Genomic DNA, 23,361 nt, shown 5'->3' on the forward strand with positions numbered 1-23,361 from the left:
TGGCTTCTCTGGGCTCTGCAGCCTGGGTCGTGGCCCTCCCTCCCATCCTGGCCTCTACCCGCATTTAGTCACAAGGCATTCAGAATACATCCTCCAGGCGAGTCAGTCTCTCCCCTCTGGACCCCGCTGGACCTTTGCTCTCCCCCATAGCCCACTGCTTTGCCTGGCCCCTACCCTCCAGTCCTCTACACCCACATTTCACTCCCTGGAGGATCTCATGGCTCCCTGCTCAACGACAATCCAGGCAACTCCCTGAAGGTCAGACTTCAAGGACCTAAACTTGCCACTACTGCCAGAAAGTCTCCCTGGACTCCCCAGCCCAGGGAGAAGCCTCCTTGCCCTGACCCCCTTGCATTTTGCCTGCAAGCCTCTGTCACTGTCATCCCTTGGGCTGGAGTTGTCCACTTACTGACTCCTCTCTCCCTGTAGACAGGAAGTGACAGGGCATTATTCAACTCTGGTTTCCCACCACTGGGTCCACTGCTTGGAACTCAGTAATCTCCACCATACCTGCCCCTGGACAAACGGATCACTCCCAGGCCTTTTAGGAAGATGAAGCTGGGGGACTTGATTTCCCAGGATTCCCTGACAGCCACTATGTTCGCTGTCTCCTTTAATGTATCACCATCCACCCTGCCCCGCTCACCTCCAAATTCCCACAGGACTGCACTGATGCTCAGTATCCTTAAAGTCCACGTGCAGGCCACCTCCCTACACCATTGCTGGCCACCTGGGCTGCTGGCCTCACCACCCCCAGGGCCTCCACTGAACAGTGAGGCAACCCTCAGGGCCCTCAGACTCCGTCAGGGGGCCCCCATTGTCCCACATCATCTCAAACACATGCGGAGTCTCTATCTTAAACATTTTAAAATTTTTTTATGGAGTGCATTTAGTCTCCTAGGGCTGGGCTAACAAATTAACACAAATTGGGTGGCTTGGGCAGGAATGTATCCTCACACATTTCTGAAAGCAAAAAGTCCAAAACCAAGTTATCAGCAGGACCTCAATCCTTCCAGAAGCTTCACGGAGAATCCTTCCTTGCCTCCTCCAGCTTCTGGTGGTCGCTAGTGATCTTTGACGTCCCCTGGCTTGTAGACACGTCACTCCAATCTCCGCATCCACCTTCACGGGGCTTTCTCCCTGTGTCTCTCTGTGTCTCAGATCTCTAGCTCCTTATAAGGACACCAGTCAGTGGATTTGGGGCCCACCCTAAGATGATCTCATCTCAAGATTCTTAACTTAATTACCTCTGCAAAGGCCCTAGTTCCAAATAAGGGAATCCTCCACATTCACAGGTACTGGGGATTAGGACTTGGGCCCATCTTTTTGGGGAGACACAATGCAACTCCCTTCATGGACTTATCAGGCTAGAAACTCAAAAATAGCTGTTTGGCTTAAACAATTGATGATAACAAGTAACAGAGACCTTAAGACTATCTGGGTTAGAGGTTACCTAACACACCTGGCCAAGAGTGCCCCACAGGGTCTCCCTGTTGGCTGAAATACCCGCAGGGACCAGAAGAACATCACCTATGGGGCCTGACAGCTGGGCAAGGAACCTGAGTGAGTGGCACAGTTGTCGGGGCCCATGGATAGGAAGGATGGTCTTGCACTCAAGACTCCTCCCACTTTCCTAAATACACAAGGCTCTTGTGCTTTTGGACAGCAAAGAGTGGATCCTAGCAAGGTGAAGAATAGCTCAGGAAATAAAAGGGAACGAGCCCTCCCAGGTCTTCTGAAGCTGGGCCCTCCCCAAGACGTGAGCGGGAATGGCAAGAGGGCAGAGCCTTGCTTACAGGTCTCTGTGCTAATCCGCGCTTAAAGAACAGCCCTGAGGGAGGCTCCCTGGGCATCACCTGTGTGGTGGAGTCACCAGCGCTGGCCCTACTTGTCTCAAGGTCACTCCGAGGCCCACATAACCTGTGGATCTGAGCCACCGTGTCCCTGTGAAGGCCAGGGCTGTGTTCATGGTAAAGGAAATTACAACATCTGGGGCCCAGCAGGAACACTTGCAGGCTGCCTGCTTTATATGCCTCCTTAACTCCGGGAGAGCTGAAAGGCAAGAAAACAGGCAGGCTCATGGCATTACTGTGCACCTACTACGTGCCAGGCATTCTGCGAGGCCACGGCCTGCAGGGCCTTGTTTAACTGTGCCAAGTGTTGTGCTTGGCACAGGGCTTCGAAAGCCCATGTTTTTTGTTCTGTTTCTGTTTTTCTTCTCTTTTGGCCATGAGGCATGTGGGATCTTAGCTCCCCAACCAGGGATTGAACCCGCACCCACTGCATTGGAAGGTGAAGTCTTAACCACTGGACAGCCGGGAAGTCCCAGGAAACCTATCTCGTGTTTTTTCACAAGAGGAAAGTGGAGCATAAAAACTGACCAAGGTCACATCGCCAGAAGGCTGTTGAGTATCTACAAAGAAGTCACCGAAAAGTGGTTTGAGGTGAGAGCCAGGAGGATGAAAGGGCAGGTTTAGAAGCTCAAGTTCATTATGAGACCTGGATAGAAGTCCTGGAGTCAAAATAAATAAATAAGCCACTGATTTCCCTGGAGGGGACTCAAGCCACCTTACATTATTTCCTTGGCTCAGGAGCCAAAACAGCTGCATTTTATCATTCCTCAGAAATCCATAAAAGGGTTGGAAAATGCTGGTGCTTGTGGGGAAAATGGATGAGCATTTAAATTTAATTGTGGGCCCCCGCTGCTCTGTGATGGGGCCTTGAGATATCACCTATGGGGCCTTGGGGTTACCAGCAGAGCAGTGGAGAGAAAAGTTTGTTTCTAGCACTCCAGTGTACAGGAGTGATTCCTTCTCAGCCTCTGGCTCCAGTCCCACCCTGACCACACCCTCCTCTGGCCTCCTGCAGCTTCTATCCCTGCCCTCCCCAACACCCAACTTGATATGCTGAGTCTGTGTGCCTGGCCTTCTGCCCCAGCCAAGAAGCTCCCAGCAGCTTGCTGGGTTCTCCCAGCCATCCTGGCCTGTCCACTGCGGCTCCTGTAGGAGCGCTCCCTTCTCTCCCAGCAGGGGCCTTGATGGCTATTCCCAGCTCATCCTTCTTGGCTGGAACAACCAAGCTGAGCTTTAAGTTTCAAGGCTGGGCTTTGGCCCCTGGTGCTGAGAGTGAATCGTAGAATGCCCGAGCTGTTGTGTATGCAAGAGACTCAGGAGCTCCCGAGAGCTCCATTGTTCTACAATCTGTGTGAACGTGTGAATCACCTGGTGCCCTAGAAAAGCACAGATCCTGATCCAGCGGCCTGAGAACCAGCCCTTCCAGCAAGGGCCCCCATGCTGACACTTGGCGGACCCCACCTTGAGTCACAAGACTCTTGGTCATAGATTAGTTAAACCGAGGCCCAGAAAGGAGTAAAGAGTTGCCTGAGGTCGCACCATGAAAGAGAGGGGGCTGAGATGGATTTCCACTGTTCTGCCCGCAGTTGCAGTGTTCACACACTCCAGTGCCTCCGGGATTGGAAAAGCAGATCCCTGGGTCTGCCTGGCTTGGACACTGTGTGGCAGGGACCCAGCCTTCATGCTCCCGAATGCTGGGGCCAGAATGGGTCACTTCCAGTCCCAGCCCCAGCCCCAACCAGGAGAGGGGCCCGAAGGACCAAAAGTGCTGTCTGAAAGGCATTATGGAGAATGTGAGCTTTATGATCTGGCAAACTTGGATACTGAGGCCCATTTCAGGCACTCTTGGCTGTAACCTCACCCAGCCTCAGTTCCCTTTTGTGTAAAGTGGAAATATTAATGGAATATAAATGAGAAGCAGGGGGCATTCCTTCATCCAGGGCAGTGGCTCAACCTCTCCTGCCTGCTCCTCTTTATTGCTGCTTTACATACCTTGCCCACTGCCATGGGCTCTTAAGTCCTGCCGACACTGACTATGGTCCATTTGATGCTAAGAGCCCTTTACCCAGGCTGAGGCTCCTCTCCTCCCTTCTCCTGATTTCCTGCTTTGTGTTTTGCTCAAGCTCTGACTTTTCCTGGAGATGCCTGGCTCCAGAGCAGCAGCTTTTCAACAGACCATGTAAGGATGGGAGCTCAAAGCCAAGCTTCACCAGACTGGAAGTGACTGCCTGGGGCACTGTGGCCTGAGAGGAGTGCTGAGACAAGTACGCATGCTAGGGTATCCAGGGGTGGGGCTGGGGAGCAGGGAGTGCTGTGATCAATTAGTGATGTCTGCTGTGGGCTCAGAAGTGGAGAGTGATGGCACGTGCCATTTACCATCTTTTGTGGCACAAACATGTCTTCCAGGCAGGTCTTCTGATAGCTCATGACAATCCACGGTCTTACTCCATGACTCCTCAAAGCCATTCTGTGAGGTCAGTAGTAGCACCATCATGTGATAGATCAGAGGACCAGAGACAGAAGGAGGTGACATGCTTTGCTCCAAGTCCCCAGCAAGCCCCAAAGCCAGAACTAGGGCCTAGTTTTCCCTGAGCCCACTTCCCATACCTTGCCTTTGACCTCATTTCTCCCCCTTCTAGACTGGTCAAGATATGGGGTCAGGGGGATATCCCTCGTCAGCCCCAGACTTGGGTTCTGACTCTCTAAGCCTGTCTACACATATATCAGAGTGAAAACAGGCTTTGAGATCTCCAGACCAGCCTGTGTCTCCCTGGGAAGGGCCTCCCCTTTTCCAGGCCTCAGGCCTCAGTCTCCCCATATATATAGCGTAGGGAACAGTGACTCCTCCAGAATGCATGGCCATGGAGAATGAGCATAAAGTGCTGGCTTCCCAGGAAAGAGCTCACAGCTCTCCCCTCTCTGTCTTCCCTTCCCGTCTCCAGCAGACCAGACCCCTGCCAGCTCTCGCAGAAGGGCCTCTGACCCATCTCTAGCCTTCCCCATAGCTGTGGCTCATTTACAGGCCTGTAAACAGCCCTCGGAGCAGTGTCCTGGTGGCCTGCAGAAGGGGAGTTGAGCAGGAACCTCCCACAGGCCCACCCCCACCACCTTGGGATGCTGCCAAGGCCGCCACCAGCAGGAAAACATTTCTGCCCCTCAGGCCACCCAGTGAGGCCAGACTGAGCCCCGGCTGCTGCTGTAGCCCAGGATCTGGGGTCAGCGCCCTCTCCTGCATGCCCAGTGACTCAAACCGCAGCTCCCGCCGGGTAAGCCACAGCGGCTGGTGGCACCTGCCCCGCTCCCCATCACCTGGCGGGAGAGAGTGGGATGAGATAACGTCTGGACTGGGATCCGGCCGTGGTGAAAGAAAAGCTCTTTGCACATGTGGCTGAGCCTGCACTTATTTATTTATTTTTGTTTGCGGCTCTCAGCCCAGCTCGGCAAACCAGGTCATGGCAGGGAGTAGCTCAAGTGTCTCCTGCAGCCTGACTTCCCAGGAAAAGCCTCCCTCCACCACCCCACCCGGGTTACAACTCTGGGGCTTCCCAGCAAAGAACAGCACTGCGATCAGATGCTTGTGAGGCCAGAGAATGTCTTTGGAGCAGGAAAGGAAATAAACCACCCAAGAACACAGGGAGATTTTGTGAGGCGGGGGGAGTTGGGGTAGTTGGGGGGGGGGGCATCCTAGGAACAAGTTTGAGATGACAAGGGGTAAAATAGACCATTAATTTAGCACCTACTGTGTTCTAGGTACTCTGCTGGAGATTTTGTTTTAGCTCCTTTATCCTTAAAATGATCGAATTTAAACTTAGGTGATTGCATTCTCAAATCCATCTGAGAGTTTTTAAATATCATCAGCGGTTCTGATGTAATGGTTCTGAGGGTGGGTATATTTTGTAAAACCCTGCAGAACCTTCTAATGTGCAACCCAGGGTGAGAACCATGGCCTAAGGCAGTGCTTCTCAAACTTCAACCTTCATGCAAATGAATTGCATGGATCTTATTGAAACTTAGATCCGGTTCCACTGGGCTGGGGCACAGTGAAGTGTCTGTATATCTCTGCAGCTCCAAAGGATGCTTGAGTTGCTGGTCTTTGGGCCACACTTTGAATAGCAAGTGTGCAGCCTGACAAGAGCACAACGGGACTCTCACCGACTCATTGCTGGAGCCCAAGAACCACTAATAGCACTGGGACAAAATAGACGAATAAATATCTGTCAAAGGCAGAAAAGAATGAACAGCTCTGAATGCAGATGTTGCATGGTTGCCATTTTGTGCACAAGAAAGTTGAAGTCGATGCAAAGCCATAAGGAAAACAGGCTTGGGGAGGGGCTGGCCTGCGTGTAAGGTTGGTAGCTGAGTGACCATGGGTTCCAGAGTTCAAGGATAACAGTGGGGAAGGAAGGGCTAGGGTTCTGTGATTTGACAGTCCGATTCCAAATCCTGCCTACAGCACCCACTAGGCAAGTGAACCCAAGAGATGAGGCTGAGAACCGGGGAACAATGCATGAGTGGCTGACTGTCTCACTCACTCCTTTTTTCATCTGAAGGTGAGAGCAACTGTATTCGTAATCCCTAAGGGTTATTTTGAGGATTAAATGAAATGATTCACAGACTGGACATTAGATGGTATTCAAAATGGTGGTTTACTTTTTTAGGTATCATAATGTTTTTGCTTTCTTTTTTAAAGTTTTGTATCCTGTATCAATACTTACTGAGGTATTTTATGAGTGAAATGATACAATATCTAGGATTTGCTTTAGATATTTTAGCAGAGAGGGAGAAGACAGAAAAGGAGGAGGAGGAAAGGTAACAGAAGGGATGGATAAAAAAAGAATGACAAAAGTCAATCATTACTGAAGCTGGGTGATGGGCCCCAGGGTGTTCATCACTGTCTTGTCTGTCTTTGTCCACCCTTGAATATTTCTACAATCAAAGGTTGACAACAATAAATTAGAAAGTGAAAAAGTAGGTAACTTGCTTGGCTTGGCTTCTGACTCATAGTAAGTGCCCAGGGAAGGTCAGCTCCTTTTCCTTCAAGATGGGCCAGGCTCTGGCCATGAAGGTGGTGCTCAGGGGCCACCAGGCATGTCCCCCAACCCTGAGTGATGTGCCCAGGGTCCCACTATTGACAGGAGCAAGGTAGAGATTTGAAACCAGGCCTCCGAGTGTTCAGCCCACAGGACCACACCACTGGAAAAGCAGGGTTAGCTTGCCTTCTGAAACAATCGGCAGTAGAGACAGTGCTAAAAATAATACCACTTCTGGGGACTGACTTTGCCAGGCCTTTTACATATGTTACATTATTTAATTCCCCCCAAATCCTATGAGGCAGAGGTCATCCTTCCCACTTCCCGTGAGCAAATGAGTAAATGAAGACTCAGGTTGGTAGAGTGCCTGAGCTGTGGCCACAGTCTGTTGCTGGTCATACCCAGTCCATAGGGGGCAGCTGCTCTCTTCACCCAGCCCCTCCTCTGCATTGTTTAATGTGTGGCCTGGTTTGGTCAAGGCTCAAATGCTGGTCTCAGCTCCTGGGGGTGCGTCCTGCCTGCCCAGCTCTGGGCCACGCGGGGTGCCTGCAAACTCCAGGTAGACACAGAGTCCGGGGCTCTTGCCTGCTCTCCAGGCCCCGGCAAGGTTGCTTAGGCACTCCAACGGGACAAGCCATCGCCCCCCTGCCCTCCCTGTCTGAACCCAGCGGGGTGGGACTTGCGTCCCAGGCCTGGCTGTTATAGGGACAAGGCCACCCGCTCCCCTGGGCAGCACACCAAGTTCTGCTGTGAACCCCACCATGAATGGCAACCATTCTTTACCCCAACTCCAGGTCACCACCACCCCGCAGCCTGGGAAGGGAGACCTCAGCCTTCCCCAGGCCTGTAAACACCAAGCCACACACACAGCAGGGCCCTAGCAGCCAATAAATCTTGGCCCCAGGTTCTCTTAAAGAGACAGAGGTGGGACAGACAGCAGCCAGACCCCAGGTAGCTGTAGTCAGCTCCACCCTGCCTCTCCACCGCCCACCCCAAATCAAGAGAGACAAAGTGCACATTAACAGCACTCTCCCTGTAAGCTTTTTGCTCTTGCTTCTGACATCTAACTTTTCTCTTCTCTCTTTCATTTTTCCCCTCTGCTGCTCACCCTGGGGATAGGATAACAGAAGACCTGCTGGTGGGAATGCATACATGATTCATCTTTTGGAAGCTGAGCCCCTGGGCTCATGGCGGGAGTCGGGTGGAGAGGCAGAGGTCTCTGGGCTTTGCACCCAGGAAAGCCTCAGGGAAGCCAGGGGGACAATTGGGGTCAGGTGGGAAGCCAGCCCAGCCCGGATGCATGTACTGTAGAAGGAGCATCTGTCCCGGTTAAGCGTAGTGGCTGCTGGGAGGACTCTGAGGCCCACGTGCTGGGAGAGGAAAGCCAGCTGTGGCTTTGGGGATGACATCCTTTCATTCCACCCCAGGGAAGAGCCAGGTCACTCACAGGGGTGGGATTGGGGGATCTGTGGCAGAACCAGGGCTAGACTCTTCTTCGTTAGAGGTGTTTTGGTTTGTTTGCTCTTTGGGTATGGATCTACTTTCGTGTGAGGAGTCTTAACAATTGCATTCTCCTAGAAATTGTGGGTCCAGCTATCTCTGGAATTAAATTCGCATGTGTTTACAAACCCATCAGACAAAGGTCTTTCCCAAACCCCAGCTCTAAACGGCACCCCTGCAGCCTGCCTCCTGGCAACCACCAGACACTGTTAAGTGTCAGGTGCTGGAAGAGACATCTCTCCTGCCCCAAGGAAGCACGCAGCTTGGGCACAAGTTGAAGACTCTCCTCCCTGGCCCACCCTAGCACCCTTTGATCACCTGTACCAGGCACCCCAGATAGACTTTCACTGCTACCACAATCACAATCAGAAGAAAGAAGGGTCAGGTGAGAGAGACAGAGGGCACGGAAGGCTTCCCTTCCCAAGTGGAGGGATGTAGGCCAGGTGGGAGGATGAGATCAATTGGATTCCAAGGATCAGAGCTAGAGGGTGAAGCAGGCTGGGCAGACGGGCTCCTGAGCAGCACCGCAGCAAGAAAGTCCCAGGCACATGCGTTCTAGGGAAAGTGCATGAGAAGACAGGGCCAGAAAGGGAAGAAGTGACACGTGAGATTGCCTGGCCCCAGACCACTTTCCCACCTTTGAATCCATCAAGGAACATTGCCCTCTGCAACTCCCCCTGAATCCCAAACTCTTATTTCACAGATGAGTAAGCTGAGGCCATAGTTGGAGAAGGTAACTCCCCAAGGTCACCCGGCTAATTGGGGTCAATCCGGATCAGAAGAGGGGCCTCTGAAACTTGCCCTGGTTGTGTGATTTTTATTATTCCCAAGTATGTGGAAATGGGGTGTTTGCTGGTGATTTGAAGGAATGATTAACTTCTGACCTGCTGACCTTGATTACCTGGTTGCCAGAGTGCTAATTAGCCACTTGGCTGGTCACCTGGACCAAAAAGGGCTTGGGAAAGGGCTTCAGCCCTCTGCCCACAGCCAGACCAGCCACAGGGGCTGTCCTCTGCAGCCTGGCACCACGGGATATTCAAACTGGGAAGACTGAAGGAACTTACATTCCCTGCTTGGAAAGAACATTCAGGCCCAGAGAGGGAAAGGGACCAACCTGAAGTCACACAGCTGAGGGAGACAGGTGCAGATGAACCCAGACAAGGACACACTCAGCATGTTCTTGAGGACAGAAGAAATGACTGGCCCACCTAGCAGCCTTGGCTCAGGGCTGGCTTTGTCCAGCCTGGCCCCAGCCTGGTGTGGCGGGGAGGGGCTGGTGGACACAGGATGCATTGAGATCGCATCATCCCAGGCTCGGGCAGTGGATTTTATGCCTGATCTTCCTCTCTCTAGTCTTGTGAGGCAGGCATAGTGCCCATTTTATAGATGGGGAAACAGACTCAAAATTATAAAGAAGTATCACACATTTTTAAAATGGCACAGTCTGGGTTCCAGCCTGGTCCATCTGACTCAGGAGTTTGTGTTTCCTCTCCTTCTCCCTCCCCAGGTAGTCCCTGCCCTTGGGGATCAATGTTCTAGCAAGAGTGCCCTCAAACCCAAGGACAGGAGAAGCCCTCTCCTCCCCCCATGCTGTGCACACCTAAGGATGAGGGTGCGGAGCATCAGGAAGCCAGAGGCTTGGGCTGCCAGGTGTACCTCAAGGGTGTGGCGGGGAGGCTCTTTGAGGGTTTGGAGAGGCCGTCATCAGACAGGCAGCGGAATGTCACACACTTCTGGTCAGTGGTGGGGATGGAAGCTATTTCCAGGCTAGACACAGGAATTGGCATCAACCATGACAACGATGACAGTGACAATAATCATAGCTCTCATTTGCTGAGATTGGATCCGGGACTGGGCACAAACCCTGTACATGCAGGTGGCTTCTAATTTCCATTCCAGTGTCAGAGAGAAGTGCTGGCAGGACCCCTTAATAGATGGGGACCCTGAGCCACCGTGAGGGCAGGCAGCGCATCAGGTTCTCACAGCCCGCTCGGGGACCAGCCCTGAAGCCTGGATGCCAGGCAGCAGCAGATAACTCTTGTCCAGCATGTGGGTCTGACGCCTGCCGTGAGGTTGCTCACTACATATATCAGGAACTTGTCACTGCTGCCCACCCTGCAGCTGGTGCACGGGCCCCCTGAGACCTATGGGCCACATTCTCAAGGCTTTTGAAAGGCCTTCAGGGGGCCTGCCTCTCTGCCTGCCCAAGACCACTACAAGGATATAGGGCCTGTGGTCCTACAAGCTCTCAAGGACACAGATCCTGCAGTGGGGAGGGTCGGGGAAAGAAAGCAGGCTTGGGTGGCAAGGATGGGACAGGTTTACTCCTGCCTTCGCCCCTTCCCCTGCCCTGACAGAGGGGAAATAGGTCACAGTTTAGCTCCACTTTCTAAAGGTCTGTATTTTACAAACTGTGGACAGGAAGACATCCTGTAGAGCCTGGAGGCCAGTGGGCTCGGGAGGTGAGCAAAGTTCTGGCAAGAAAGTCAGCCTTGAGAGCAAGTCCAGAGTGGCTGCCTAAAGGTCTTTGGGTTCTTACATAAAAAGAAGGGGTCCCAGGACTTTCTCTCCCTCATCCCATTCCCTTTATACCCACTCTTATGATGAGATAGAAGCATCTGGAAGGGAGAAAAAAAAATATCCTGTGACATGTAGGAGACCCATGTCCAGGAAATTTTCAGTTATGACAACAGGAACACCCCCTGCCTCCATCCATGGCCTTGCCAACCCTGACAGCCTCTCCTGAATCTGCCCAATGGACCCAGGCACCCTCGAGTCCACTGGTTCCCAATCCTACAGGCTCCCTTGACTCACCCTCACCTTTTACCACCAAGACTGTTATTGGCTGATTCATGTTCATTAGGTCAACTTATTTTAAGCTTCCATAAGTGCATTTTAAAAGACCGTTTCATATCACTCTCATAAAAAGGGAAATGGGTGTTTTTCTAAAACATTAAAATAGCTCTCTATTAAAAGGTTTGAAACCGTTTCCTGTGTACCAGCCCAGATCGCCTGGTTCACCATGGGACGCTGCTCCGGCTCTTCCCTCCCTGTTCACCCAACCCTCCGTCATGTTCGCTGCTTCGTGGCTCTGACACCCTCTCAAGGGGCACTGCTCACACAGTTTGAGGCCCCTTCAGACCTGTGAGTCCTGGCCCAGAGATTCCCGTGTCCTCTGCCCCACTGCTGCTCCTCAGGAACGTCTTCAGCACCAGCCAAGTTCGACCGTGGAAGGTGCACTCTTGTGACGGGTGGAGCCCCAGCCTGTGAGGGGTAGGAGGGGGCACCTGGCCATGTACTGTCCCTGGCTCCCCACAGAGCCGCACTCTGTCACTGCAATGCATTCAGGGGTTCATCCTCCACAAACTTTCTCAAGAGCCCTATTTCACCTGACTGAAATGTGTTCTCCCTAAAGCAACTCAAACACTAGCTCCAGAGTTCTCTCCACTAACTAGATTCCTCCACGATAAATCTTGGCAAGCTTTTACGATCTGTTTGGGAAACAAACCCCCTGGGTGGCTCTTCCCTTCTTCACCTCTCTCTGTACCTCTCTCTGGTCAAGGAGGGTCCCCTGTCCTGCTTTCCTGAAGCACCACCACCTGTCGTAAGCCATGCCGCCAGTCCCACAGTGCTTGGCCAGGGAACGTCTGTTGAGATGCCTGAGTAAATGAGGGTGCTCTTGGGTGAGGCGCCTACCCCCATGTTCTTCCTCCTCCCAAGGGACCAAGAGCACTGGTCAGATGACTGGGGAGAGTGGCCTTACCTTAACTGAGCACCTCCAGCATTCGGGGTGCTGGGCTGGGGCTCTTCACATTGTTCCACAGCAATTGCATCAAGTAGACTTTCAAAATGTACTCAGATCTCTCCCCCTCCCCGCCACCTCCTCTGCAACTAGCCCTGGTCCAGGCCATCCTTATTGCTCCCCCAGAGTCTGGCAGCAGCCCCCCTGAGGGGTCTCCCTAACTTCACCCTCCCACACCTGCTCCCCCACCAATTCCTGGTCTACCCAAATGGCATCTTAATGGCCCCTTCTTTGGACACCTTATCAGAAATGGCACTCCACTCCAGGCATTTCCTACTTCCCTGCCCAGATAGAATTTTTTTTTTCTGAGTATTCGGGTCTTCTGAATTAATATATATTAAAGTATACACTAACTAATATATCAGTGTGTATATTAACTGTCTTTCCCTCCCACCCCCTTTCACTCTGCCCCTCGCTATCAAAATATCAGCTTCCCAAGGGCGGGACTACTGTCTGTTTTGTTCTCTGGAGTATTCCTTACACACAGTGACTGACTGATTCCAGGGACACGGGGACAGCACTACCGTTTTATTGATCAGTCTGATGCTCAGAGAAGTTAAGAATGCTACCCAAGATCCCACCGCTGGTAAGTCATAAAGCAGTTACTGACAGTCTGGTTTGCCTGTGCTCCATACCACGCTCCTTCTTACACCCCTGCCTGTGGTTCTGTCAACCATATTCTGTGTGTTTCAGTCCCTGTGCAAAGCAGGAAAAGCAATTGCAGCCAGATTCCCCCAGGACTTCTTGGTCTCCCAGCATCACGGGTTTCCCGGATGAGAGGCCCCTTAGTGGCAGCAACTGACAAGGGCCAATAATTCAGTGCCAGTTGCTGGGAAAGTAAGACTTTTAAAATTTTGCTCGTTTTGCAAGAAAAGAAAAATGCCATTTGGCCTCAGAAAGATGTTCTTGCTGCCAAACACATGATTTTTGCACATGGTGAGGATGTGTGATTTTTACATATGTATTTTTTTCCTTTTTTTTTCTTTTAGTAAAAACAGATTCATCTTTGGCAAGAGGGTGAAAGAAAGGGAGTGTATGGATATTACTATAGAAAAATCATTACTTTGCTGTTACAGAGACTGAGAGCCAAGAGTCTGGAATCTTCATGGATAAAAGGAAATTTTTAAAAAGAGAGGGGGAAGGGAGAGACTGAGGCAAAAGATCACCAGAATTTATGAACAAGAGGTAGATTTGGGTGCTGGCTCCCACTGTCTATTCTGAAGTAGTCTGGGTCTTCAAGAATACTTGTCCTTGTTGTTCAGTCACTAAGTCATGTCCTACTCTTTGGGACTTCATGGACTGCAGCATACCAGGCTTCCCTGTCCTTCACCATCTGCCAGAGTTCACCCAAGTCCATGTCCATTGAATCGGTGATGCCATCTAAACATCTCAGCCTCTGCCGCCCTCTTTTTTGCCATCAATCTTTCTCAGCATCAGGTCCTTTCCATTGAGTCAGCTGTTCCCATCAAATGGCCAAAGTATTGAAGCTTCAGTTTCAGCATCAATCCTTCCAATGAATATTCAGGACTGATTTCCCTTAGAATTGACTGGTTTCATCTCTTTGCCATCCAAGGGACTCTCTAGAGTCTTCCCCAGCACCACAATTGGAAAGCATCAATTTTTTGACTTTCAGCCTTCTTTATAATCCAATTCTCACATCGGTACATGACTACTGAAATGACCAGAGCTTTGACTCTATGCACCTTTGCTGGCAAAGTGATGTCTTTGCTTTCAATACACTGTCTAGGTTGGTCATAACCTTCCTTCCAAGAAGCAAGCATCTTCTAATTTCACAGCTGCAGTTACCATCCACCATGATTTTGAGGTCTAAGAAAAGAAAATCTGTCACTGCTTCTACTTTTTCCCCATCTATTTGCCATGAAGGGATGGGATCAGATGCCATGATCTTAGTTTTTTGAATGCTGAGTTTTAAGCCAGCTCCGTTATTCTCTTCTTTCACCCTCATCAAGAGGTTCTTTAGTTCCTCTTCGCTTTCTGCCATTAGAGTGGTATCATCTGTATATCTGAGACTGTTGATTTTTTCCCAGCAATCTTGATTCCAGCTTGTAACTCATCCAGCCCAGTATTTCACATGATATACTTTGCATATAAGTTAAATAAACACGGTTACAATATACAACATTGTTGTATTACTTTCCCAATTTTGAACCAGTCAGTTGTTCCATGTAATGTTCTAACCACTGCTTCTTGACCCACATACAGTATTTTCAGGAAATAGAAAAGATGCTCTGGTGTTCCCATCTCTTTAAGAATTTTCCATAGTTTGTTGCGATCCACACAGTCAAAGATTTTAGTGTAGTCAATGAAGCAGAAGTAGATGTTTTCCTGGAACTCTCTTGCTTTCTTTAATGATCCAACAAATGCTGGCAATTTGATCTCTAGTTCCTCTACCTTTACTAAACCCAGATTGTACATCTGGAAGTTCTCGATTCAAGTACTGCTGAAGTCTAACTTGAAGGATTTGAGCATAACCTTACTAGCATGGGAAGTGAGTGCAATTGTTCAGTGGTTTGAACATTCTTTGACATTGCCTTTCTTTGGAATTGGGATGAAAACTGAACTTTTCCTGTCCTGTGGCCATTGCTGGGTTTTCCAAATTTGCTGACATATTGAGTGCAGCACTTTAACACCATCATTTTTAAGTATTTTAAATATCTCAACTGGAATTCATCACTTCTACTAACTTTATTGGTAGTAATACTTCCTAAGGCCCACTTTGACTTCGCATTCCAGGATGTCTGGCTCTAGATGAGTGACCACGCATTAGTGATTATTCAGGTCATCAAGACCTTTTTTGTAGAATTCTTCTGTGTACAAAGAATACTTAGATACTGTGTACAATACTGTGTTCAAGAATACTTAGATAATCTGAGATGGCAAAGGAAGGGCAGAAGTGATCTATGCCCAGGGCAGACATTAGGAAACAATCACAGCATTCTTTCTCACCAGGCAGGGATATAGAGTCAAGACTTTAGGAAACCTCTACCAACTGATGAGAGTTGGCACATAAGACAAAACAAGGTTACTTTTTTGTACTAATTTACTGCTTCATTTTACATTTTCAAGTGCTTGAGACACAGAGAAAGGAAGCTGACAGAGGTTACACAGAACGTCCTGCTCCCCCCAGATTAAGCTGTTTTTCTCTAAACTCCCCATTTCCTGGATATCGCTCAGGTCCCTTCACAAAGTTGAGAAATTTTGAATATCTAAAAGAGGATTCAGAGAATAAATCTGGGAGCTTAGATTTCCTGCCTCCACCTACTGTCCATCATTATCTATGCAATAGGCGGGTCATCATTCTCCACAGAATCACATTAGGTCAAAATGGCTACCAAAAAGAAATGAATATCTCCATCCTGGCAATGTGATCTTTCACATGCGTATAAAGATCACTCTTAAAAAGAAAGAGCTATTAGCTAAGAAAGGTCAGCATTCCCACAGGAAATTGTTACCACTCTAGAAATATTTCTTGTACATTTTTTTCCTCAGTCAAAGAATGAAGTTTTCCATTAGATCAGCATTTCCAAAGTATTTTATGAGAAGCATATTCTGAAGATGTTCTGGGTATATCGTTTATGTTATCTTTCACAAGATAACATAAAACAAAAACACAAATAAAATAAGATGGAAAAGACGGCCAAATACATTGGAGAAACTAAGCGTATAATATCTCTCTAATCAAAACACATATTACATCTTCGGGGATATTAAAGGCTCTGAGAAGTCCTGCAATAAAGTCCTGTATGTTATATTTTTCAAGACACATTTGTCTACAGAAATCTGTTTGTGTATAGCATTTATTAAAAATCCGTTGGGCCTTCTTTCAAAAACACCAGTTTAACTATAGCACACTAAAAGGGAAAGATGGAAAGAGTCAGATTTGGAAAAGCTAAATTTGATTCCTAATTACTTGTCTTTGACATTTTATTCTGAGGAGCTTATACTTACATTTCTAAGTATTAAAAAATCATCTAGACTTAGTTTATGTTTTTCAATTCAACTAAGTTCAGTCACTCAGCTGTGTCTGACTCTTTGCAACCCCGTGGACTATAGAATGCCAAGGCTTCCCTGTCCATCACCAACTCCCAGAGCCTACTCAAACTCATGTCCATCACATCAGTGATGCCATCTAACCATCTCATGCTCTGTTGTCCCCTTCTCCTCCCACCTTCAATCTTTCCCAGCATCAGGGTCTTTTCCAATGAGTCAGTTCTTCGAATCATGTGGCCAAAGTATTGGAATTTCAGCTTTAGCATCAGTCCTTGCAATGAATATAAAGGACTGATTTCCTTTAGGATGGACTGGCTGGATCTCCTTGAAGTCCAAGGGAGGCTCAAGAGTCTTCTCCAGCACCACAGTTCAAAAGCATCAATTCTTTGGCACTCAGCTTTCTTTGTAGTCCAACTCTCACATCCATATGTGACTACTGGAAAAACCATAGCTTTGACTAGACAGACCTTTGTTGGCAAAGTAATGTCTCTGCTTTTTAATATGCTGTCTAGGTTGGTAATAGCTTTTCTTCCAAGGAGCAAGTGTATTTTAGTTTCATGACTGCAGTCACCATCTGTAGTGATTTTGGAGCTCAAAAAAATAAAGTCTGACACTGTTTCCATTGTTTCCCCATCAATTTGCCATGAAGAGACGGGACCGGGTGCCATGATCTTAGTTCTCTGAATGTTGAGTTTTAAGCCAACTTTTTCACTCTCCTCTTTCACTTTCATCAAGGGGTTCTTTCTTTAGTTCATCTTCAGTGTCTGCCATAAGGGTGGTGTCATCTGCATATCTGAGGTTATTGATATTTCTCCAGGGAATCTTGACTCCAGTTTGTGCTTCATCCAGCCCAGCATTTTGCATGATTACTCTGCATATAAGTTAAATAAGCAGGGTGATAATATATAGCCTTAACCTACTCCTTTCCTGATTTGGAACCAGTCTGCTGTTCCATGTCCAGTTCTAACTGTTGCTTTTGGACCTGCATACAGATTTCTCAGGAAACAGGTCAGGTGGTCTGGTATTCCCATCTCTTGAAGAATTTTCCACAGTTTATTGTGATCCACACAGTCAAAGGCCTTGGCATAGTCAATAAAGCAAAAGAAGATTTTTTCTGGAGCTTTCTTGCTTTTTTGATGATCCAGCAAATGCTGGCAATTTGATCTCTGGTTCCTCTGCCTTTTCTAAATCCAGCTTGAACATCTGGAAGTTCTCAGTTCATGTACTGTTGAAGCCTGGCTTGGAGAACTTTGAGCATTAGTTTGCTAGCATGTGAGAGGTGTGCAATTGTGTGGTAGTTTAAACACTCTTTGGGATTGCCTTTCTTTGGGATTGGAGTGAAAACTGACCTTTTCCAGTCCTGTGGCCACTGCTGAGTTTTCCAAATTTGCTGGCATATTGAGTGCAACACTTTAACAGCATCATCTTTTAGGATTTGAAATAACTCAACTGGAATTCCATCACTTCCGCTAGCTTTGTTCATAGTGATGCTTCCTAAGGCTCACTTGACTTCACCTTCCATAATGACTGGCTCTAGGTGAGTGATCACACCATCAAGATTATCTGGGTCATGAAGATCTTTTTTGTATAGTTCTTCTGTGTATTCCTCCCACCTCTTCTTAATATCTTCTGATTCTATTAGGTCCATACCATTTCTGTCCTTTATTGTACCCATCTTTGCATGAAATGTTCCCTTGGTATCTCTAATTTTCTTGAAGAGCTCTCTAGTCTTTCCCATTCTATGGTTTTCCTCTATTTCTTTGCATTGATTACTGAGGAAGGCTTTCTTATCTCTCCTTGCTATCCTTTGACACACTGCATTCAAATGGGGATATCTTTCCTTTTCTCCTTTGCCTTTAGCCTCTCTTTTCACAGCTCTTTGTAAGGCCTCCTCAGACAACCATTTTGCCTTTTTGCATTTTTTTTTCCTTGGGGATGATCTTGATTGCTGCCTCCTGTACAATGTCATGAACCTCTGTCCATAGTTCATCAGGTACTCTATCAGATCTAGTCCCTTAAATCTAATTCTCCCTTCCACTGTATAATCATAAGGGATTTGATTTAGGTCATACCTGAATGGTCTAGTGGTTTTCCCTACTTTCTTCAATTTAAGTCTGAATTTGGCAGTAAGGAGTTCATGATCTGAGCCACAGTCAGCTCCTGGTCTTGTTTTTGCTGACTGTATAGAGCTTCTCCATCTTTGGCTGCAAAGAATATAATCAATCTGATTTCAGTATTGACCATCTGGTGATGTCCATGTGTAGAGTCTTCTCTTGTGTTGTTGGAAGAGGGTTTTACTATGACCAGTGCATTCTCTTGGCAAAATTACGTTAGCCTTTGACCTGCTTCATTTTGTACTCCAAGGCCAAATTTGCCTGTTACTCCAGGTATTTCTTGACTTCCTACTTTTGCATTCCAGTCCCCTATAATGAAGAGGACGTCTTTTTGGGTGTTAGTTCTAGAAGGTCTTGTAGGTCTTCATAGGATCGTTCAACTTCAGCTTATTCAACATTACTGGTCGGGGCATAGACTTGGATTACTGTGATATTGAATGGTTTGCCTTGGAAACAAACAGAGATCTGTTGTTTTTGAGATTGCATCCAAGTACTGCATTTCAGACTCTTTTGTTGACTATGATGGCTACTCCGTTTCTTCTAAGGGATTCTTGCCCACAGTAGTAGATATAATGATCATCTGAGTTAAATTCACCCATTCCAGTCCATTTTAGTTCACTGATTCCTAAAATGTCGATGTTCATTCTTGCCATCTCCTGTCTGACTACTTCCAAATTGCCTTGATTCATGGACCTAACATTCCAGGTAACCTATGCAGTATTGCTCTTTACAACATCAGACTTTACCTCCATCACCAGTCACATCCACAGCTGGGTGTTGTTTTTGCTTTGACTCTGTCCCTTCATTCTTTCTGGAGTTATTTCTCCACTCTTCTCCGGTAGCATATTGGGCACCTACCAACCTGGGGAGTTCATCTTTCAGTGCCATACCTTTTTGCCTTTTCATACTGTTCATGGGGTTCTCAAGCTGAGAATACTGAAGTGGTTTGCCATTCCCTTCTCCAGTGGACCGCCTTTTTTCAGAGCTCTCCGCCGTAACCCATCCATCTTGGGTGGCCCCACACAGCAGGACTCAGTTTCATTGAGCTAGACAAGGCTGTGGTCCGTGTGATCAGATTGGTTAGTTTTCTGTGATTGTGGTTTTCATTCTGTCTGCCCTCTGATGGAGAAGGATAAAAGACTTATAAAAACTTCCTGATGGGGAGCCGGGCTGAGGAGGAAACTGGGTCTTGTTCTGATGGGCAGGGCGATGTTCAGTAAATCTTTAACCCAGTGTTCTGTTGATGGGCGGGGCTGTGGTCCCTCCCTGTTGCTTGGGTCTCATGCACAGCATAGCTGTGGTCTGTGCCTCCAACCCTGCAGCAGGCCACTGCAGACCCAGGCGTCTGCCAGAGCCTCCTGGACACTCATGGGCATGTCTGGGTCAGTTTCTTGTGGGGTCACTGCTTACGTTTTTAAAATATATTTATTTGTTGCAAATAATATAGGTTCATTACAAAGAATTTGGAGAAAATAAAAAATGTATAGAAGAAAATTAAAATTACTCATAATTCCATCATCATCTGGAGATAACCACTGTCAAAATTTTGATATATTCCTTCAATCTCTTTCATCTATTAAAAGAATCTGTAGACACATACTTTTGTCTTTAAAAAAAGAAAACACCTTAAAATACTCATAGTTTTATATTCTGGTTTTTTTTTTTGGTTTTAACATTAAGAAAAACTGTGATTAACCCAAATATCTAGCAATACTCTGTAAATGCGAATTTAAATGATGCTACTGGATTACATCATATGAATATGCTCTGAAGCCTTCTGGCCCAAATGTTTCAGAAATCAGAATAGTTTCCATTTGAGAAAGGTAAGAATTGGTAAAAATGGTATCTTTTGAAGCACCTGCAATAGAACATTAGCAGCAGCCTAGAATCAAACACAGTATCTGAGCAAGAAAACATTTGGATAATCACATGAAGAGAGATATACAAGGGCTGTGAAAAAGCCTCTTTCAGTTTAGGTCAGATCTTTGCCACTAACGAACTTGCCACAAACTTAACAAAAATCTGTCAGTTCAAAGAATTTAGTGGATTCAAAAATTGCACATATTGACTTGTAGGCCTACACTGTGATTGCCCACTGAGCCAAAGCATCATTGTTGACTTACGTGGGTTGTTTCTGAATTTTCATTATTATAAGTAAGGCTGTAAAAAGCCTTCTTGCCCATAAATTTTTTGTGCACATTCATAGTTGCTTCCTCAGAATATATTCCTAGAAATTGAACTCCTGGGTCACAAGGAATTAACATTTTCAAGGTTCTCGATATATCTGCCAAACTGCTCTCCAGAAAGCTGAACAATTTACACTGCCAGCATCATTGTGTGAGAGAAGGGCTATTTCCCACCCAGTAGCAACACTGGGTATTATCAGTGTTTGAAGAATGAATTCTAATTTGAAGAGCAAAAATTTCCATCTCTCTCTGACTCACATTCTCTTTATTACTAGTGATAGTCAACCTTTTTTTAATATGCTAACTGAATGATTATATTTCTTTCTAAGTGTCTTTATATTTCCCATGTAAATCTTTTTATTAAGATGTTCATATTTTTTCTCTTGACTTGTAAGAGCTCTTATGGATTAAGTATATTAAAATACTTTGAGTATATGTTGTAATATTTTCCTATTTTTGTCATTTGACTTAAAGTTATTGATGATGTTTGAATGATTCCCTGAATTTTAAAAGTGAAATATGTAATACATGCAGAATATGAAACACTTAAAAACACAGAAGAATGTCAAACAAAAGAGCTTATTTGTAACTCGGTCACCCAAAGATAGCCACACTACTATTTTAGTGTAGAATGCTTAATATTTTCTGCTTTTTTCAAACAAGGGTATGTCATTTGGTATATGGTTTCAAAGCCTGTTTTGCATTCCCTTATCTTGTGAATTTGTTTCCATTTTAACAAAAATTCTTCTACAACTCGATTTTTGTGACTATATAGCTTTCCATTGTATCCTACCATTCCCTGGTTTTGAGTATTCAGATTGTTTCCAATGTTTATTATTATTGTTGGTGCTGTGTTGAGTACCTTCTTATCACCATTCATTCTCACATCTCCAATTGTTTCCTTTTTTAATAGTTTTCATTGTTTGCTTGTTTGTTTTATTTTTTGGCATGCAAGATTTCAGTTCTCTGACCAGGGGTCAAATCTGTGACCTCTACAGTGGACATGAAGAATCTTAACCACTGGACTGCCAAGAGAGTCCCTCTATTTCTTTATAACGAATTCCTTTAATTTCTGGGACAAAGAGCAAGTACATTTTCAATTTTTCACTATTTTTCTAGTAATTAATATCTAATTAATAGTAAACCAATTTTTAAAATATAGTGGTTTTAAAGGAAATGGGAATCATCCTTAATTTTCCCACCCAGAAACAGCTACTATTGAAAATGTTAGACTTCCCGCTATACCTTTTCATCTGTGCATGATGTTTGTATAAACAAAACAGGAATTATCTTGGATGTGCTGTCTTCTCAATATAATTATTTGCTATATTATAAATATCTTTTTCATTGCAAGCATAATTTTAAAATACTTTTACTGGTCATATAATATTATACTGTTTGGATGCTCCATAATGTAATATATTTAGTCAGTCTATCTTTAAAAGAAATTTCCAGGTTTTGTTTTCCATATTCCTGAAGTTATCTACAGCATAGTAGTGAACATCATTGTGATACCTTTAATTCTTATCTTGGTATACGTTCTTGATGTGAAATCAGTGTGTTAATGATGTGTATACATTTTTGAGAATTTTGATATATACTAGTGGTTTATGTTGTGGAGTTTGGGCTTCCCTTGTGGCTCAGATGATGAAGAACCTGCCTACAATGAGGGTCAGAAAGATCCCCCGGAGGAGAGAATGGCTACCCACTCCAGTATTCTTGCCTAGAGAACTCCATGGATAGAGGAGCCTGGCAAGATACAGTCCATGGGGTGGCAGAGAGTCAGACAAGACTGAGTGACTAACACTAGCACATATTTTACATCATTCAGCCTATTGGATTTGTCTCTATAATATCTTCTTTCAATATCTTCCTTAAAAAGATCCTCTTCAGCCCATATTTTATAGGGTGACCTACATTTTCTTCTAGTACTTTGTGACTTTATTTTTATATACATATCTTTAATTCACTAGGGATTTATTTTAGTTTATGACTGAGCTAAGGATTGGGGTTAATTTTTTTCCAACATCATTTATTAAATAATCCATCCTTTCCACAAGGATTTGAAATGTCACCATTATCACATACTAAATATTTATACATACTCCAGTCTGTCCCAGGGTTTATGGTTCTGTCCCATCGATCTCTTTGTCTATTCTGGGGCTGAGGGGAAAGAGATTTCTGGGGTAGAACAGGCAGGACTTGATAACTGATTAGATGTAGGGGGAGTTGAAGATGACTTCAAGGTTTGAGTCTGAGTAACTGGATGGATGGTGATGCCATTAATCAAGAAAATGGAGGTGGGGGAGGGCTTGCTCTATCCTGTGTCTCCTCTCTTCAATCCATCACTCACATTTCAGGCAGAATAAAAATTTTAATACATATTTATTTTATATATTGGAAAAATAATGCATGCACAAGATAAAAAAATATTCAACTGGTACAAAAAGGTTTACAATGAAAAGCATCTCTGCCTCACAATTTCTACTCCCAATTCTCCTCCATGGAAGCAGTACTTGTAATAGTTTTTTGGGTATCTTTACAGAATTGTTTTAGTTGTGTACAAGCATAGATAGATAGATGCCTTCATGCATGCACATTCACACACATCTTTCAAACAAATAGAACCATATTACAAACACCATACAGCACCTTGATTATTTTAACCTCAACGATTTATCTTGGAAATGGTGCCATATGAGCACATATAGATCTGCCTTGTTGTTTTTAATGGTTATTTGGGGGTTCCACTGAACGATGTACTATCATTTTTCACCCAACTTCTGTAGAGAAACACTTTGGGAATTTGTCCCAATTAATTTTTCTTCTTAAGCACAGAGCTGACTGTGTTTCTCTTCTATTTAA

The 23,361-nt window shown here is 46.0% G+C and overlaps 1 pseudogene; it reads right to left on the reverse strand.

Annotated features, from left to right (window-relative positions):
* Positions 1–18,276: 18,276 nt before the first annotated feature.
* On the reverse strand, positions 18,277–19,153 carry LOC136158125 (craniofacial development protein 2-like; annotated as a pseudogene).
* Between the last annotated feature and the right edge of the window lie 4,208 nt (positions 19,154–23,361).

The sequence above is a fragment of the Muntiacus reevesi genome, chromosome 2 (assembly GCF_963930625.1).
Source record: "Muntiacus reevesi chromosome 2, mMunRee1.1, whole genome shotgun sequence".
NCBI lineage: Eukaryota > Metazoa > Chordata > Mammalia > Artiodactyla > Cervidae > Muntiacus > Muntiacus reevesi.